This window comes from Schistocerca piceifrons, chromosome 4, assembly GCF_021461385.2.
Source record: "Schistocerca piceifrons isolate TAMUIC-IGC-003096 chromosome 4, iqSchPice1.1, whole genome shotgun sequence".
NCBI classification, from domain to species: domain Eukaryota; kingdom Metazoa; phylum Arthropoda; class Insecta; order Orthoptera; family Acrididae; genus Schistocerca; species Schistocerca piceifrons.
Genome location: NC_060141.1, coordinates 211,352,856 through 211,359,128, shown reverse-complemented (window position 1 = coordinate 211,359,128; position 6,273 = coordinate 211,352,856).

Below are 6,273 nucleotides of genomic sequence, written 5' to 3'. Positions count from 1 at the left end.
TTTAAACAAATTCTTCATTGTATATAAATTACCGTTGTCACGTGGACCACATCATGTTGGACAATGAAGATCTGAGAGAGTGGTGACATAAAAAGAACTGTCCACACTAAATATATCTTAAATACAAAATAAGTAACTTGTGAAAATAGCGAAAGCCAGACACAAGTCAGCCAGTAACTAAATAGCAGTTCTGGTCTTAACCGTTTAAAAACGTTGTTTCTTCGGTTACGGCGAGGATCACTGAAGAATGGAACTGCAATGTTCCTTGGGCATTGCAGTACAAACACGCATGCACGCCACTATTTTTTCGTTTCTGCCGATGTTAGCTGGTACATATGTCGCAGCTATAAAATCAGGTGAGTCGAGAAGCAAGAAAAAATTAAGACAACACCTGAAGAAGTTTTAAGGAGTCAGGTTACGTTTCCGCAATTGCGCTATGGTCATGAAGGACCTGTTACCTTTTGTGGAAATCAGTACGAGTATTTTACTCAATAATCAACATTAAGCAGATGATTTCAAGTGTCGTCTTCACTGGTTTAAGCACTGTCGGATGCGTTATCATTTTTACTGGGTAAATGTTATTAATAATGGTACGGTTCACTTTGGAAATCAGGTGAAATGTTGCTTGAAGAAACCATATAGCATCTTTTTCCACGGAAAATCAATTGGTGAGCGTAAGACTTTAGGGACGCACATGATTTGCTTCAAATTTTAGAAAAGTAGCAGAGGTCATCAACGCAATCAAGTGTCGTGGTGCTTGACTCGTAAGTTGCCGTTTCGAATCTTGACAAAGGAAAAATTTCACCTTGAATATTTGACAGACATGGGGAGGAGGGTACGTGGTGTACAGTTCCAGATCTTCAGATTTTGAGCCAATATCAAGAGTTAAATTACAAGCCTCTTCGCAGTGGCTCGAGGAGTGAAGGAATGTGATCCTATAACGAGTTGAAAGGATTGCCCGTCGCCTGAAATCATATACGAATCGATCCGCCAATGGTAATGGACCTTGGTCTTTTTTCATTAATTTATGAGTCTTATAATTTGTTATTAAATGCTGTAGAAGTAAAGAAACCTACGCGCGATGCTGTCATTCGGCATAACGACCACCGCCAAGCGTTGCCGAACGACGCATCCGGTTACAACGAAAATGTTACAGTTGGTGATATCGCCTTTCGTTTATCTGTTATAATGGTTCCGAAAGGATTCTGCATGTTCCTAATAGGCTAGTTCTCATCATGTTAAGATTAATTTCTCATTTTAGTTTGGTTCAGTTCACGACCTGAGATCGTGATTACCGGGCAGTAATTTACCATTAACGCATTCGTGCTTAATTGTTCGAAGTATGTTCGGATTGAAGGAATGATTTTAGGTTCCGCCGAGGATTGAATTGAATGAAGAGATATTCACGATAAACGGTGAAATCTTGGTCACTGTAAGAAAATATTGTGTACTGAAATTCATTTCTGTTTGTTCACTGGTAGTCGGTGTTGTGACCAATATTGTGAGGAAATTCCTGTGTTCAGGATATTGGTTTGGATCGTGCTAGTGCCGGTACAGTAACTGTTGGCTAACGCTCTCGTACGGAAGAGATTATCCGATTAATTGGTGGTTTGTACAGAATAGCAGTGAACCAGGTACCATCGGAATAGCGGTTACTGGTGTGGATTTGCACTGAGAATGGAGTGCGTCACTGTTTTCATTGAACACAGCCCCAGTGTGGTTAATTTTGCGGAATTCGGGTATAAAATACCACTACTAATCTGTTTACAGTCTCCCAAGATTTCCATAATTTTGAGTTTTAGGAATGTTATGCCGAATCAAGTCATTAATTAGAATCACGACTGGCAATATCGTATATTTGGAAATAATGCGACGAGTGACCCAGATCTATTTGCTGTTAGTTAAAGCCAAAATTTGAAACGTTCCAGCGACCGAAGAGGGATAGCTCTGCGCAGTGCGTTACGACTAAGTCCTAAAGTAGCAGTGGCAAAGCAGTTTCTTTCTTTCTTTTTTCTTTTCTTTTTTTTCAGCGCAGGTTTCCTTTAACTTCCTCAAGCCAGTTAACGGGCGCTCGTTCACAACAGACGCTTGGTGTATCGTATTTGAAGAAAACAAGTATAACTAAACGAGCTTCATGCTCATATGTAAACTGAAAAAGAAGTGTACGTTTATTCTTTTCGACGCTGCCTTTAAAGTTGGGAAAGTATTACTTGTAAGGAAGGTATATAATTTCTGAAGCGACAATAATTAATAAAAAAGAACTCACTTAGATGCAGAAAAGACAAGTTATATTTACTGAGTATTAAAAAATTAAAATTCTTAGATTGGAGAAAAAACTAATAAGGGCAGAAGAAACGAAATGATTAATTTGCTCTCCATTAATGACAATATTAAAGAAATATTTAATTGACTTTACGCGCTCTGTATAAACCGAAACAGAGATGTTAGTCAGTTCTAACGAACGTGGTAATATAATAGTTGTTGTTGTTGTTGTTGTGGTATTCAGTCCTGAGACTGGTCTGATGCAGCTTTCCATGCTACTCTATCCTCTGCAAGCTTCTTCTTCTCCCAGTACTTACTGCAACCTACATCCTTCTGAATCTGCTTAGTGTATTCATCTCTTGGTCTCCCTCTACGATTTTTACCCTCCACGCTGCCCTCCAATGGTAAATGTGTGATCCCTTGATGCCTCAAAACATGTCCTACCAACCGATCCCTTCTTCTAGTCAAGTTGTGCCACAAACTTCCCTACTCCCCAATCCTATTCAATACCTCCTCATTAGTTACGTGATCTACCCATCTTATCTTCAGCATTCTTCTGTAGCACCACATTTCGAAAGCTTCTATTCTCTTTTTGTCCAAACTAGTTATCGTCCATGTTTCAGTTCCATACATGGCTACACTCCATACAAATACTTTCAGAAACTACTTCCTGACACTTAAATCTACACTCGATGTTAACAAATTTCTCTTCTTCAGAAACGATTTCCTTGCCATTGCCAGTCTACATTTTATATCCTCTGTACATCGACCATCATCAGTTATTTTACTCCCTAAATAGCAAAACTCCTTTACTACTTTAAGTGTCTCATTTCGTAATCTAATTCCCTCAGCTTCACCCGACTTAATTCGACTACATTCCATTACCCTCGTTTTCCTTTTGTTGATGTTCATCTTATATCCTCCTTTCAAGACACTGTCCATTCCGTTCAACTGCTCTTCCAAGTCCTTTGCTGTCTCTGACAGAATTACAATGTCATCGGCGAACCTCAAAGTTTTTACTTCTTCTCCATGAATTTTAATACCTACTCCGAATTTTTCTTTTGTTTCCTTTACTGCTTGCTCAATATACAGATTGAATAACATCGGGGACAAGCTACAACCCTGTCTCACTCCTTTCCCAACCACCGCTTCCCTTTCATGCCCCTCGACTCTTATAACCGCCATCTGGTTTCTGTACAAATTGTAAATAGCCTTTCGCTCCCTGTATTTTGCCCCTGCCACCTTCAGAATTTGGAAGAGAGTATTCCAGTTAACATTGTCAAAAGCTTTCTCTAAATCTACAAATGCTAGAAACGTAGGTTTGCCTTTTCTTAATCTTTCTTCTAAGATAGGTAGTAAGGTTAGTATTGCCTCAAGTGTTGCAACATATCTACGGAATCCTAACTGATCTTCCCCGAGGTCCGCTTCTACCAGTTTTTCCATTCGTCTGTAAAGAATTCGCGTTAGTATTTTGCACATGTGACTTATTAAACTGATAGTTCGGTAATTTTCACATCTGTCAACACCTGCTTTCTTTGGGATTGGAATTATTATATTCTTCTTGAAGTCTGAGGGTATATCGCCTGTCTCATGCATCTTGCTCACCAGATGGTAGAGTTCTGTCATGACTGGCTCTCCCAAGGCCATCAGTAGTTCTAATGGAATGCTGTCTACTCCCGGGGCCTCGTTTCGACTCAGGTCTTTCAGTGCTCTGTCAAACTCTTCACGCAGTATCTTATCTCCCATTTCGTCTTCATCTACATCCTCTTCCATTTCCATAATATTGTCCTCAAGTACATCGCCCTTGTATAAACCCTCTATATACTCCTTCCACCTTTCTGCTTTCCCTTCTTTGCTTAGAACTGGGATTCCATCTGAGCTCTTGATGTTCATACAAGTGGTTCTCTTGTCTCCAAAGGTCTCTTTAATTTTCCTGTAGGCAGTATCTATCTTACCCCTAGTGAGACAAGCCTCTACATCCTTACATTTGTCCTCTTAGCCATCCCTGCTTAGCCATTTTGCACCTCCTGTCGATATCATTTTTCAGACGTTTGTATTCCTTTTTGCCTGCTTCATTTACTGCATTTTTATATTTTCTCCTTTCATCAATTAAATTCAATATGTCTTCTGTTACCCAAGGATTTCTATTAGCCCTCGTCTTTTTACCTACTTGATCGTCTGCTGCCTTCAATACTTCATCCCTCAGAGCTACCCATTCTTCTTCTACTGCATTTCCTTCCCCCATTCCTGTTAATTCGTCCCTTATGCTCTCCCTGAAACTCTCTACAACCTCTGGTTCTTTCAGTTTATCCAGGTCCCATCTCCTTAAATTCCCACCTTTTTGCGGTTTCTTCAGTTTCAATGTGCAGTTCATAACGAATAGATTGTGGTCAGAATCCACATCTGCCCCTGGAAATGTCTTACAATTTAAAACGTGGTTCCTAAATCTCTGTCTTACCATTATATAATCTATCTGATACCTTTTAGTATCTCCAGGATTCTTCCAGGTATACAACCTTCTTTTATGATTCTTGAACCAAGTGTTAGCTATGATTAAGTTATGCTCTGTGCAAAATTCTACAAGGCGGCTTCCTCTTTCATTTCTTCCCCCCAATCCATATTCACCTGCTATGTTTCCTTCCCTCCCTTTTCCTACACTCGAATTCCAGTCACCCATGACTATTAAATTTTCGTCTCCCTTCACTACCTGAATAATTTCTGTTATCTCGTCATACATTTCATCTATTTCTTCATCATCTGCAGAGCTAGTTGGCAAATAAACTTGTACTACTGTAGTAGGCATGGGCTTTGTGTCTATCTTGGCCACAATAATGCGTTCACTATGCTGTTTGTAATAGCTAACCCGCACTCCTATTTTTTTATTCATTATTAAACCTACTCCTGCATTACCGCTATTTGATTTTGTATTTATAACCCTGTAATCACCTGACAAAAAGTCTTGTTCCTCCTGCCACCGAACTTCACTAATTCCCACTATATCTAACTTTAACCTATCCATTTCCCTTTTTAAATTTTCTAACCTACCTGCCCGATTAAGGGATCTGACATTCCACGCTCCGATCCGTAGAACGCCAGTTTTCTTTCTCCTGATAACGACGTCCTCTTGAGTAGTCCCCGCCCGGAGATCCGCATGGGGGACTATTTTACCTCCGGAATATTTTACCCAAGAGGACGCCATCATCATTTAATAATACAGTAAAGCTGCATGTCCTCGGGAAAAATTACGTCTGTAGTTTCCCCTTGCTTTCAGCCGTTCGCAGTACCAGCACAGCAAGGCCGTTTTGGTTAATGTTACAAGGCCAGATCAGTCAATCATCCAGACGGTTGCCCCTGCAAGTACTGAAAAGGCTGCTGCTCCTCTTCAGGAACCACATGTTTGTCTGGCCTCTCAACAGATACCCCTCCGTTGTGGTTGCACCTACGGTACGGCCATCTGTATCGCTGAGGCACGCAAGCCTCCCCACCAACGGCAAGGTCCATGGTTCATGGGGGGTAATGTAATTATTTAGCGAATTATTTAATATTTTTTGGGAGAGAAATCCATCAGATAAACAGATAGATAATACGATAGTACGTACTTCTAATTTTCAGCTACAGATTTAATTTTATGTAGAAATTATATTAATGAGTATGTTGGAAAATCGTACCAACTGTTAAGAAATAATTTGTAATCGTCTGGGCTTGCTGTGTAATAAATATCTTTCAATGGCAGAGTTAATTTGTATGTCCACTTACGCTGGTTTGAGTATTGTTCTTATTTTAACTATAGGCCTATTTCAATTATTCAGCCATCATCATGTTATCTGTCATAGACCATCTTATAAACTTCGGTACATTTGTTGGATTACATGTGAGTTACTTGTGAATAATATGATTTTACATACGTTTTCAAGTCCTGACTTTCATCGTTGTTTCTGCTGTCGTCTATTTGTTACTGATAGTATTTTTAAGTTAATGTAGCAATAATAATCAGTTTTGTAGTATATTCTG